This window comes from Pleurodeles waltl, chromosome 9 (assembly GCF_031143425.1).
Source record: "Pleurodeles waltl isolate 20211129_DDA chromosome 9, aPleWal1.hap1.20221129, whole genome shotgun sequence".
NCBI classification, from domain to species: domain Eukaryota; kingdom Metazoa; phylum Chordata; class Amphibia; order Caudata; family Salamandridae; genus Pleurodeles; species Pleurodeles waltl.
The window spans coordinates 1,054,515,708-1,054,528,667 of record NC_090448.1 but is presented as its reverse complement, the minus strand read 5'-3'; positions in this window follow the sequence as shown (position 1 = coordinate 1,054,528,667).

Genomic DNA, 12,960 nt, shown 5'->3' with positions numbered 1-12,960 from the left:
CAAGAATAGTGCTGGAGAGCTCTGATCCTCCATTCTCAGCAGGGCCCTGGGTTGCCCATTCAGGTGCCCTTTTGCTTTTTAGCCTGAAATAAACAGTTGGTTGCCACAACTAATATTCATCCTGTTTCTTACTCTGCACACCTATCTGAGGTTGTCACCATTGTGTGCTGTTGTGAAGATGTGCACCAGGTGCCTTGTACTGATCAATCCCCTTCTGTTACAACTAATGCTGCATTGACCCCTCTAGCGTACTTACTCCTTGGGACACAGGTATGCTGCTGGGAGTTTGCTGACAATACACTTACGTCAGACTGCTGTAAACTTCTAATTCTATTGGAAATCGCATGAAAGGAGAAAGCACATCATCAAGCTGCCCCAACCTTGAATATACCCTGGGCTGGCTTGCACGTCACGGGTCTGACCCTGCTGGACCCACTCACCCCTGACTTATAACAGCAGTAATTACATTAGAATGGCGAGCCCGCTGTCTCTTTTGGACTCGTTCTTAAACCTCGGTCCTTCCTGAGCCACAATGTTTCCATATCTGCTCTGCTTGCTTGTGTGTTCTACCAAGCTTGTTTGTAAAACTCTGAAACTGAGACTGTTACACCACCATGCATAAGTAAAGCAACAATGTTTGAAATATTGTTCCTCTGTCAACCAGCAAGCCTTATGAGCCTCAATCATTTCCTGACCTGTAATAATTTCCGGCTGTTAATATCCCTCCTGAAGAGGTGGGCTTCTAATAGTGGGGCCAATTGCACCACAAATGCTTATTAAGTCCCTGTCATTCCTCCATAAGGCTCATCACCATGCCACCTTTACATGCACACCTCTAGCAATGCGACCAGGCAGCTTCATTTACCCAGGTGGATGTTTCCCAGATCCTGCATGCACGAGTCCACAGGAGAATTGGGTGGCTGGGAGATGGGGGTGCTGGTTGTTTGTGGGGGATTGCTTGGGCTTTACAATTGTTAATTCAGTGGAGAGAAGAAAACATAGTTAGTCATGCAGGCTTCTAGCCAATGGCTGCATCCACCAGGGCACTTTCATGCCTCTAGCTGCCCTCAAAACGAGTGTTCTCCTGTCCCTCTTTCAGCCCTACTGTTCAGATGTGGTACCCCCGGAAATCTGAACTTTCAGGGTGTCCTAGGCGGCTGCCCTTCCCAGCTCTCCTGACACCGGGGACAACTCATTCCCAAGAATGCAGTCTTTGGGCATCTGGGAACTAACTATGGCCCTTTTCTGGGTCACCCCCACCCTCCCACTTCAGGGATACCAGGGCCAAGGGGTGAAAAAAGTCCTGCCCTAGAGGCTGAGTTGTCCTACACACCTGTCCAGTGTACTGCTTTGGGGGAACCAGCCATTCCTCTACCATTTTCTGGTTGGCCCCGTTGTCCCATCCTCAAGGATTACCATCTCTGAATCCACCTCCCAACTAAGGGAGATTAGGGCATGGTCTGGGGACTACGTACCACAAGACCATATTGACCACCCCTGTAGAGGTCCCACCAATGGCCGGTTTCTTAGGAGAGACAGTGTCCAACTGCTTGTGTCCAAACTCGGAGCACTCAGAGCAGAAGGTTTGCAAATGGAGTGCCCTGGGCCACTGCCAACCAGAAGCTCCCTCCTGTTTCTCAGAAGGGGTATGAGAACCCTTTCTCCGCTCCTTACTCTATCTCTTCCTTGTCTTCCCTCTCACTCTGCTGGGGGATCCTGAACCACCCTTCATGCATGTGTGTCCCGTTTGGGAAACCCTGACTTGACATGCCTTTCACTCTTCTGGGGGAGCCTGAACCACCCTTGCATGTGTGTCCCAAATTGGATAAAGCTGCAGTATGCTGTGCTTTCTCTGTTCCACTGGTAAATTCTTAGACTCTCTGATGCTTACCCAGAGGTCTGCCTCCTTTGCAAGGTCCCTGTGATCAGGGAGCTTGTGGTGTACCAGGGTTGGGATAACTCTGTGAAACAGTCACTGCACCTGTGATCTCACAAAATTAGATAGTACAGCCCTTTAAAAAAACTCACTTGGCTGTCCTTTACCACCCATTTAGTACCTACCTGGAGAAGTTTAGAAAATCTATCCAAGACTGGTCAGTCAGTTAATGACTGTCCTTAAACCTTAAGTTGTATCCCTCTAGGGTGAAACCAAACTTTGTGATATGGGCTCTAGGACATCTGGTCAGCCACCTCGAAAGCCAACAGGATATCCTACCCAGTAATTGGCCTGTGCCTCCACAGGCTAGCCCTCCAAAACTCCCCTGGAACCATATGCATTCTTAATGCTACATCATAGGCTGCAAACCATCTGTCATTATCATCCCTCACCTCAAAGCTAGGTACCAGGTCTTTTGGTATGTTGACCCTTGTGTTTCCACTGGACCCTGTGCTGTCGCTGCCACAGTTTTGCTGGACTCTGAGGCTTGTTTGAGCTTTAGGTCCTGCTCCTTTAGACTCTCTTCATGAGCCTACATTATTTTTTCCCTCCAGCTCTAACTGTTTCTCCTTCATGGCTAGGACTCTCTCTGTCTCAGCCCTTGCTGCTTTTACAGTCAATTCCAGCTGGGCCAGCTGGATCTGGTACTCCCTTTCAGCTTTCCTGTCCCCCAGTTCCTCAGGGACCAGGTGGAAGGGGAGGGAAGCACACACTGCTTTCTGTGCTAGGCCCAGTAGGGGACCTCACTCCTGTGGGTCTCCCACTGTCCTCCGATTCTGGGGCCAAGGGCAGAAGATGCTCCTCTCTTCTTTCCAGCTCTGAAGCCTTTGCCAAGTTATCGTCCTCAGCCTCATCTCCATTGCCGTCCTCACCCAGTTCATGCTCCTCAACATCATCCACCTGTGCTGCACCTTGTATTCTGCAGACCTCCTCCTAGGCTCTGAAGGCCTCAACTTTGGTGTGCTCTTAACTGGTTTCAGTTCCCTCTCCCTTCACAACTCTTTCAACTCCGCCACACTGTAGCTTTCAATCTTGTCAATATCCAACTTCATCTCTGCAGGCAAGAGTTACAGGTGCACAAATTACAAGGCAGAAATTAATTTTCTAAATAGTGAAATATGGGGAATCAAGAAAAATTGAAGAAAACATGTAATATGGTATCACATTATTTATATGTGATTTCCAATCACTGGGTGGTACTGCACAGACACAAGTACTGGATCCCACTGCTCCCACCAAGGCAAAAATTGTGGTGTTGGTTGAGTGGGATGTTAACCCTGCTCAACAGTCCCTGTCAGGGTGAACTGCAAAAGTCACTAAATTAGCCTGTGCTTAGCCCCCTGGTAGCTAAGCACAAAAGCAGTCGGGCTTAACTTAGAGGCAAAATGTAAAGCATTCATGCAGCACACAAATAGCAATAAAGTGAAAACACAGTACAAGAAAAATATGACAATTTAGAAAAATAGGGAAACATGTTATACATTATTTGACACCAAAATGACAAAAATCCAATTACTAGAACTAGGGTCTTGAATTTTTGCAATTTAAGGTAAAAACTAGCACCTAAACGATCAAAACGCCAACCGTGATTATTTAGTCACGCAAGACTGGGTCAGAGTTGAAAAATATGGCCAACCGCGATGGAGCGCGGGTCAGATACCAGTGGTGGATTGCGCCCAGTCAGCACTTACCTTCGGACTTAGAAGAAATTTCAACCAAATTGTCTGACATGGTAAAGTGCCAGGCGGTGTCCGCAGAGGTGTCATTGTCAAGGAGCAGCTGGATGAAAGCACTGTAAAGATTTCCACATTCTAACTTAGAGCTTGATAACGATCTGAGTAGATGGAATACTCATTCACAAACATGACAGGCTGCAGGCACTAAATAATTAGTGCAGAGAAATTCAGTCAACGAGAGATGCGAGAGCCTGTGCTGGGGGAGGCGTTGCGCAGCAGCATTTCTGAAGGCGATAGGGGTTGCAGTAGTGATGCAAGTCTTTGTGACTTGCCCAGTCAATGCTGTGTGGCGATGAGTCAGTTCTGCTGGGGTTAGCACTGCACAGCAGAGGAGATGCACTGGTTCGGCTGGATCCACAGGTTGGCAGATCAGCTTAGGCCCATTTTTAAGGGTTCAGTACTGGGGTGGCACCACTTGGCAGGGTAGACTCGCAGATGGCAGAGTCCAAGTGCAGATGCAAGGTTGTTGGAAGCCTGCTATGTCCCTGAGGCTTCAGATCAGGAGGCCGACCAACCAGCCCTTGAAATCATTCTGGGTTCTGAGTTCAAGAGATGCAGGTCCAATCCTTCTCACCCAGGCAAACGGACAGCAGGTGAGCACAGCAAAGCAAGATTCCAGCAGAGTGGCAGTCCTTCAACAGCACAGCTGTCCTTCTTCCTGGCAGAGTAGCTATAGATCTAGAAGTGTACTGAAGTGGTGATGTCTGAGGTGCATTTTTATACCCTGGTGACCTGGCCCTGGAAGGTGGGAGAAGCTTCTAGACACTGGCTTTAATGTGCAAGCAATTCTCTGCCTCTCCTGCCCTGGCTGAGAGCTGTTGGGAGTGACAATGCAGGGTCATTAGGCCTTTTGTGTGTGGACAGGACACAGCCCTTTTCAGGTGTAAGTGAGACTAGGCCCAGCTCTTCCCTCCCATCTTGCCAGTGATGGCCCATTCAGTCACACCTAAGCTCCCATTGTGTGTGGTTGTCTAGGAGGAATACACAAATCTCAACTGCACGCAGGCATGACTCCAGAGACAGTCTGCAGGCAGGAAATGGCTAAGGCAGGAAAAAGCCAACTTTATAAAAATTATATTTTCAGAATTGCAATTTAAAATCTGTCTTCACCATAAATTAGGATTTTAAATTGTGATTCCAGAGATTCCAAACATGAAGGGATTATCTCTTGCCATGTGTAAATTGCACTTGTAAAATGTAATAAGGGAACTCCAATTTTATCCTGTGGGAAAGATAAGCCTTGCAGTAGTGAAAAACAAATGTAACCGTTTTTCACTAGCAAGATATGTGAAACTTAAAAGTACATTCCCTTCCTTTAAAATCCACTGCACCCAGACTTCTGGGCTGTCCAAGGCCTGTCATAGGGGTAACCTATAGGTAAAAAAAAAAAGAAGGTTTGGGAATGGCAAAAGGTTTACTTTGCCAGCTCGACATGGCAGCTCAAAACTGCACATACAGGCTCTGCAATGGCAGACCTGAAAGATGGTTAAAGGGCTACTTAAGGGTGGTACAACCAGTGATTCAGTCCTGCTAGTTGAGTTTAATTTACAGGCCCTAGGCACACAGAGTGCAACTTTACTAGGGACTTACAAGGAAATTAAATATGCTTGTTGTGGATAAGCCAATATTACCATGTTTAGAGGAGAGAGCACAGGCATGTTAGCAGTGGTAAAGAGTGTAGAGTAGTAATACCAGCAAATGCAAAGTCTGAAAAATGGAGGAGGACCACCCTAAGGCTGACAGATCTTCATCCATTGGTCTGTTATTGCCTTATTCACTTTTCTCTACTGCCCACAGCAGCATGGGAAAAAAATGGTCAGCCCGCTTAAGCTGTTGACTAACTAGCTATAGCACTCTTTTCATTCAGTGTCAGGGACTTCTATGGCAATGTGTTCTATTTGAGACCAGAAAATATCTTTGCTTTTAGTCAATTTTTATTTTTAGCTTGATGAGGGAGCAGCAGCTTTCCCAGCCATAATGGTTAGTCATCTAATACCAGACCTATTGGCATTTCCAATTCATATCTAACTTGATTTTTTTTGTGGACTATTGCAGTCATGCCATCAACAGAATTTACAACTAGGCACAGAACAACAGAAAGTTTACAGTTTTTGGAAAACCTGGTGGTATGCGCCTAACTTTAGGTACCCTTCACTTACTGGGTGTTTGCCCTGCTAGTATTTGTTAATGCTCTTCACCACTTGATGAACCTTCGCCTGGACCACTTTTCTGGGATTCTTCGAGCTCCAACTTGGATAACTGTTTAACTGCTGTCAGGTGTAGTATTTTGTAAGTAGCAGTAAATTCCTGCTCTTGCTATCTGATGAACCTAGCTGACGTGAAGTTCTTGTGCTGGTTTCTGAGTTTCCTTGGTAACAACAGTGGCACCTTTCCTATCACCCGTTCAGGTGTTCGCGCCAATTGTTTGACGTTCTGAAACAATAAGCACATACCGTAGTGAAACCAATCGAGACTGCATCTTGGTCGTGTGTCTCATTTTTCACGGTCTGCTTTAAATGGCACGTTTCTGAGGTCATCTTCGCATTGAGGACAGGTGTTGAATGGTGGTGTGTTCAGCAATTGCCCTACCTGCTACAGCAGCAAGGCAGTTTTTTTTGTTTTTAAGTTTTGCCATTTTCGCAATATGTGCAAATAAATAGTTCGATAATGCGTATCATTTTCTAGCATAAGCCGTTGGGGTTTGTGGTGGATTTTTATATTGAACCTTTATCAAAAATATCTAGAAAATGTGAAAGTTCCCCCAAAATATCTACGCTTATTAAAGGTTTTTCGATCCCGGTTCTTTGCAAAGATAGTGGTTAGCTGCTTTTAATACAAAATATTTGTATTTACAGATCCAAATGGCATACAAACCTGCTTCTAAGATCTATTTCTGCCTCCAAATATGTCACCATTAATGTTCCTCCCTGACTGCAGTAAATCAAAACAATCCTATGTATTGTGAATGTAACAGTGTTCATTGCAAACAATTAAATACTTGGTGTCAAAACATAATAAAAGCAGAGCAGTGTAAATATGCTGGGTACATTAAGGGATACTTTGTTGGACCATATAATAACTGTCTTTCTGTTTCATGCTGGTGAACTTTACAATGATTGCTAACCATAAGCAACCACTGACAAAGCCAATTGATCTTGCTTTTGAAAGGCCTGAGATGAATGTTTTGCTTTGCCAATGCTTGTTGCAGATGTTGAATCACATCTGAAAAAGGTAGGTTGTTGTTAATGCTGAACATCGCTAAAACAAACTAAAAAAACAAAAAAGGCCCCACCCTAGGACGATGGTGCTTACGTACAAGTACGTCACCATGCATGCACATCTGTAAGTCAAGACAGTGCTGCAGTAATGTATTTTTTTAAATTCATGGTAAGCCCTAGTGTGATAGCATATACACACACACACACACACACACACACACACGCAGGTAGATATCAAGAAGCTATTACATCCATTTTTACCTTTTAATTTACCAGTGCCCAGGCAGGAGGAATAAATTGCAGAATGTAAAGTGCCCAAAGGCACATTACCATGAAAGGGGCAGTCTGATATTAAATAGCTGCTAGCAGGCCCTGTGAACAGTTAAAAAAAATAGGAAAAAACGGGAGGAAGGAGTGAGTGGGATCCATTGAGTGGAAGTGAGCAGGGTGGGTCAGATACCAATGAAGGAGTGTCGGGCAGGAGTAGAAATAAGATAAGTGAAAAAAGCTGAGCAAGACTTGGAGGGATAGGATAAGCAACAGATGAGTTCAAGTGCAGTATGGGGAGCAGGGATGTGAGGAGGGAACAGTAAACTGGGACGAGAAAGCAAGAAAACACATGCACTCACATGGATTCTGTTACTGAAAATTAAATAAATAGAAGACACAATGTCACTTTCATTCACCCGTGGAGCAGCAAGAATGTTGTTGCCTGCCATGCAAAGTGCTACCTAATGGCATACATCCAGCCGCTGCCTGTTTTGATAAGAAGCTAAGGAGGGTGATGTCAATCATGTACCTTTTAAACCAACTGGATGTAAGTGTATGCATCTGTCTAATGCTTTGTCTATACATTAAATAACCTGAACGCCATTGGCTTATGGTAGGGATTGAAGCAGATCTGATTTTGTACAAGGACAAAATAAAACTTTATAAATGGCCAATAGCATTTTTCTGAACTTAAGGGTTACTCTTGCAAAGAAAATGTCTCTTAAAGATTATTTTGGTCCCTAAATCTTTTCTAAATAAGCCATTTATTGAAGGATTCTGAAAACCATCACAGAGCTTCTGCAAGGAATTCGCTTTTTTATTCTGATTTAAAAACGAAGTGCATCCACCAGGGGTGTGGAGTTTATTAAAATATCTACTTGTCCAAGGGACATGTTGCTTCTTAAATCTACTTGTCTTGTAAAAAAATCTACTTGTCCCTTTGGTGCCATGTAGTGCGGTGACACATTATGGCAGCAATCTCATTATACAACAGCTCTGATTATGGCAGGACTACTATTGTAGAGATCGAATACGTGCAATTTCGATCCCTACTACAGCAGTTTCCTTAATTTGCCATTGATCCGCAGATCTATGTACTGGAGCTGGAGGAAGCAGTAAGCAGTAGATCTAGGGCTGGAATGCCTTTGAGTCTGCAAACCTACTAACTTGTATGTTTTAAGGATTTTCTCCAGCTCTTCTCTAATCTTTTCCCATAATGAAAACGTTGGAAATTTACTCCTGACAATGGCAGAAGTAGACGTTTTTCCAGGGTTGGGAAAAAAGTGGTTGGAGGGAAAGTGAACTTGTAAACGCTCAGTAGATTTTCACATGAGCACATCTACACATTACTATTTGCTCAGGCTAAAATACAGTTCACAAATATTTTCTAGGAGTACAGTTTCCTGGTCTACTTCTGTAATTTATTGTGAATTCATGAAAGCCACTAATTCAAAGACATATATCATGGGTGCGCTTTTGTGACTTTCTTTAATAATTAGGCCCCTAATTAGGTCTGGTGTTAACAAAGACAATTTTTTTTTTAATAAAACTTCTATTACTCTATCCATTGGCTGGCTTTACTGTGAGTGATCGCATTCTGATCTTTCACAAGGAGCATATTGTCACACAAACGCTTGTTCAGTGGCAGGAACTACGGTGGCAATCAGTGGCGTAATGAAACTGGAGGGGTCCCCTTGCAAAGAACATAGTGACCCATCCCCGCCCCCTACAGACTCACCCAGGTCAGATACTGTGCTAAGAGGGCCCCCCTAGAGGGAGGATGTGGGGCCTTTGTTACACTACTGGTGTCAATGTGTGTGTTTTGAGACCAAAAACTTTTTTTTCCTTTTTGCCAGTGTTTGTTACAATGGTGAGGGCCTGACAACTCCCACATCAATAAAGTGTTACAAAAGCCATTGCAAAACAAGACCCGCATTGACGAAACCAACAGACTAAACCATAGTCCTGAACTCCAGCAAGTTTCAGGTGGCTACTGTTTCCTGCCAAACTCCAGGATGTCGAAATAACCAAAAGCTGACTTTGCTACTGCCAAGACTTGTTGGTGGCCAGTTAATCTACCACTACTTTTGTTCAATGCTGTGCCTCGAGGGAATTCTGAAGCATCTTCAATCTGATGTCCTAGTGGCCCTGCTGTCGAGATTTTGCATCTCCCTCCACACCAGCACCGTCCAAGCATTAAAACCAGAACGCACAGCTTCCACGTTCAGCACCAGGGACAGCCAGGACAACTCTGCATCCGGGCCCTACGTACCATTGAAGTGTAGCCATTTTTAATATAACTCCATGCAAGTTCGTTTAACATAATAGGCCGCTGTGCACTTTGCCCTAGATACATTTTTATTAAGCCTCGCACTGTTAATTTACAATAACCAGTTTTACGGTCTTGTTTTTCTTTCCTTCTATCACACTGTTTAGCTTAGTTCAGCACTGTGTTCTCAAATAATGCAATCTTGATCGCCCTGTGCTTCAGTCAAGGCTACAGTCTGGTACACTGCCGGTAACCGTGGTAGAAGTTTAGTCTCCAGTATTCGTAGAAAATACACATCCTTACGTAGGGACATTTTCTTAGAACATCTGTGTGTTAGTTATAAAAACACTTCTTAGTCCTAGTATAGGTCAGAGGGAGATTCCGGCCAGGAACCTACAACTAGATGCTGACTGCCCCGTTGCAGATGCTGATGCAGATAACAGGCCTTTGCTCAGGTATGAGGGTTGATGTCCTCCCGGGAGAACCTGAAAGGAAGGCTTAGAGCTTCACATGCTGTGCTCAGAATATAACTTATAGAGAACATAATCTAGTGGCACTATGATAGCCTTATTCTTGTGCTTCACTCTCATCGTTACTATTTTAATCCTACTGTGTTGTGTAGTTCTGGTTATTGCAGCTCACACTTTGCTATCTAAAATGCAGTTGTTTTATTAAACAAATCTTTAAAACTTAAACTACCTTTGTCATTTCTATGTGAGACCTCACTGTGTATGAGAGAACCGGTTGTGACCTGAGTGACCACGACTTCCCTGGGAAGTGCTAAGATGTCATGCGCTCGGCTGCCCAATTGTCTCTTCCCTTCGGGAGAGATGAGGCACTGCTAGTTGGCCGGAGCAAAACCCGGATTTAGAGTGACAAGGGCCCTTCACCGTGGGTCAGACTTAGTCCCCCACCCTGTGAACGATCTTGCCGCTCAAAATCCAGTAGTCTCATTAGGATAATGAGAGCCTACGTGACACCAGGTAGAATTAAAGTGACTGTAAGGACCTTTTCCTGGGACGAGCATCACCTTAGCATCCAGTGGTTTCCACTGAACTGGACCTACAAGTGACAGAGTGTTACTAGTGTGCTTTCCCACTGGACGCAATGCTATCGTTTTGCCAGAATGAAATTCACTGATTTATCTCCCCTTTAAAAATCCATACCTCCAGTTATACGCATCCGATTGCCTTTGTTGTTGGATTTCTTTCAAGTCATGTCAAGTACTTATCATCCATGTTGGTACTCTGACACATGTTCCTCTAGTAAAGCCTGACTGCTATGTGCCACACTACCAGGACTGAGCTCAGGATTCATTAGTGTGAATCCAAAGGACCTACTGGGGGGTTAGGTGAAGGTATTACATAGTGAAGCTGTGACGGGGTAGAAAGCGTGGGTGAGTCGATACTCTGGCTCTTCCCCTCTGCTCATTCATCATGAGATGTATCTTTATTCATTTTACATTCTTTTTACAGGCTACTTGGGAGGCATTTCCCTTTAAGGCGCCTGCAACCTTCCAGGAAAAGGATGGGCATGACCTCTGGCCTCTGAGCACTCTGAGGCCTCTTTTCTTTTCAGTTGTACAACAATAGAAGCGCGACTATTCCGGAAGAGGAACACCTCGTCGATGCTGGAACAGCCTCACTCTTGGAGAGGACATACTCAACAATGGAGAAAAGTAGGGAAGTATACTGAGGGACACAAGACGCTCTGCCACTGCTGCAAAGGAGGTCAGAGAAACAAGCTAAGAAGACGGGAAAACACCGTGACGCCACTGTTACCACAAGCCGCCCGTCATGTACCTGGTTGAGCGTGGCTAGCTCAAATATATAGGCATTTACTGGGGAAATGTGGGGTTTGGGAAACGGCCATTGGCCAGAGGGTGAACGCTATAGCTACTGAGGAGTCACCAGTTTGAAACAATTTATGCTGTTTTAAGAGAAGGCACAAGTTATAACTGAATGCCAATGAAATCCAAGATCAATTCCTTGTTTGTGGTTCAAATGTGTGGTTTTCTTTATTGTTGTTGTTTCCGTCACATCATTTTTGTTGAGGTAATTTGATTATCAAAACCTAGTTGGATATAACTAGGTTACACAATAAAGGTTTTAGAATAGATTAATACACACGGTAGTTGGACATAAGTATTAAAGAAAAAGTGGTGTTCTACCTTACGAGCCCATTCCATATATATCAAGACTTAAACTAAGGAAAAAAACACATACCTGTGGCTATTTCCTCTTCAAGCCAAGACGCACGCTTCATCCACGGTGATCCAACTTTCGTTACCCTGAAAAGAAGAGGAGAAGAAAATTTACTGTCACTCGTATTTTGTGAACATGTACCAGACTAAAAAGAACAATACCTAAGAAGCTTATGGTTTCCGTCCTCTTATTTTGAGCAAACCTACATTCACATATCATACTGTCATCCCTATCAATCACAGAAGCCTAACCAGCGTCACTGCATAATAACCCACTTTCCTTCAGTTTCAAAATTGCACTGTTTCTGGTCAGCTATAACTAAATCTACAGTCTCTAGGACAGCAAATGAGTTCACATCCTACTGAATGGACTCAAAAAAGCTCCTCCATTTAGGTGGATACCGGATTCCAGTCATGGAAAAGCAAAGGTTTGTTGAGGACTCATTTAGTAGTGAATAGGTCAACAAGTAGTAACTCAATTACTATATGCAATGAATGCAATACAGCTCACTATTTACAGTAGTAATCATTTCTGTAACATTTGGTGCAAAGGTTAATCTAACCTCAATAGATTTGGTGTTCTATTTAATAATAATGCTTAAAGAGAGAACATTGTAAATGCAACCGTGTTCATTGTCCACAGAGATCGCACAAAGAACAAATGTAAGCAGCAGGATGGTACATGTGATTAAAAAAGAACAACAAACAACATAAGCATAATGACAAAAATGCTGGATTTAAAACGCATAATTCTCAGCAAGTCCATACGTCAGTATAGAGTGACCAAGTCTATTCGCTGTAATGTGAATGAGGTTTCAACCTTGTAAATTACTTTGCAAGATCATCGTCGGGAAGGAAAATGTAACAACAACAAATTGTAAAATGGATGTTATCAGAAAGTATACCTAAAACTAAAATATAGCAGCTATCTCCTTGTCATTACAGACACTAATTCCATTCTTGGGTTCAATAATAGCAACAAAATGCATCCTGTGTGTTGCAGTTGTAGTGTGCTTCCATTGGGGTTATTCGCTTAACACACCCAAAACCAATGAATTCTTGGTTTAATGCTTAGTCCTGGAAACAATGTCTGGTATGACAGGGATTGAGAAGGTCATACTATCCTACGTCTTTGTGCTTCATGGAATTTGGCCTTAGTGCATTATATTAACCAAAAAACAACACACGCCCCACCATCGTAGAAAACTGGGGTACTTTTCTAGTGACCCTGCGTATAATGTATAGATGAATCTGATTGCACTCTAACCCACGGCAAATAACTAATTATCTATTAGTTATTATAAACCTGCATTACAGTACAAAATTCA